The sequence below is a fragment of the Capra hircus genome, chromosome 7 (assembly GCF_001704415.2).
Source record: "Capra hircus breed San Clemente chromosome 7, ASM170441v1, whole genome shotgun sequence".
Classification (NCBI taxonomy): domain Eukaryota; kingdom Metazoa; phylum Chordata; class Mammalia; order Artiodactyla; family Bovidae; genus Capra; species Capra hircus.
In genome coordinates, this window is record NC_030814.1 from 46,008,546 (window position 1) to 46,009,901 (window position 1,356).

General features: G+C 36.8%; 1 pseudogene; it reads right to left on the reverse strand.

The window, feature by feature from the left end:
* On the reverse strand, nt 348–803 carry LOC102175399 (annotated as a pseudogene).

Below are 1,356 nucleotides of genomic sequence, written 5' to 3' on the forward strand. Positions count from 1 at the left end.
CCATTTTTTCTCCTTCCAGTTGTAACATATGCTATTTTGATTGTCATTCAGTTATAAGCATATCCAATTCTTGCAAGAATATTTCCAGTTTGATTTTCTTTATAGCACATGAGTTATTTTGAGCTTCCAAATCTTTAAGGTTCTTCTTGTTGTTTTCTAATATAATAAATTGTGGTCGTTGGTCCTTTGTGGTATAGAACCTTCACACTTTCTATAAGTTACATGAGTTTTGAAACATGTATATTATTACTTATTGGGTGAAGGGATATATATGTCCCAGTGTGTTATCAAATTTTTCTTATAAATAAGTAAGGCTTTTTTTTACTTGAATTTATTTTTTGCAGCATTTATTCCCGGGCCATAAGTTTTTGTTTTTTCAGTTTCTTCTGGGGTATCTTTTTCTTCTGTGCAACCTCCTCTTCTGGTTTAGGAACAATCTGTTCTTTTTCAGTAAGGATCATCCCAGTGTGGCAGGGAGAGCTCATGTAGGGGTTGATCTGACTGTGAGCTCTGTAAGTCCTATGCCACATCTTGAGGGCTTTGTTCACCTGGATGTGCTCAATGAGCAGAGAATCTACATCTAAGCCCTTAAGTTCAGCATTACTCTCTGCATTTTTGAGCATGTGTAGTAAAAATTCAGCACTCTTTTTGGGCCACCAATCCTGCATCCAGCCCTGCTGTTTGGCCTGTGCACACCTGCCAACTCCACCGTTGTGACGACAGAATGGCACACGTTGCTTCTTTAAAGTGACATCCTTCAGGTACTTGGTGGCTTTTCAGATATGCATACCCTTTATGGCCTGGACGGTTTCACGAGTGTTCTTAAAATGAACACGATTTGAACCTCTTGATTTGCATGATTTTGTGGGGTTTTCTGGGTTGAGTGAATAGTGCACCAGTTTTAGGGGTCATCTCAGGCCGCTTACTGGAAAAACAAGAGGCATCAATTTTTTACTATACAAGTAGATTACAAATCTGTCACTAAAGTGTTTCTTCTATTTCTCAAACCATGCATATGGAAGAACATGCAAGATGTTTCAACCTTTAATTTCAAAATAATTTTTTTAGTTCCCAGAAAAGTGGTTTTAATAATAAAAAGAATGTCTATATACACTTGACCTAGATTCATGGATTGTTAACGTTTTACTCATTTTATGTTTTATCATTAATAAGTATAGTTTGTATGTGTGTACACACGTGATTTTTGGTGAGCTATTTGAGAGTGTTGTGTCATTGCCATCTAAACTGAATACTTAAGTATATATTTCCTAAGAATAGGATACCTTCTTAAATAAAGGGCAGTTATCAACTTCAGTGGGCATCCTAGGTGACACAGTGGTAGAGAATCCACCTGCT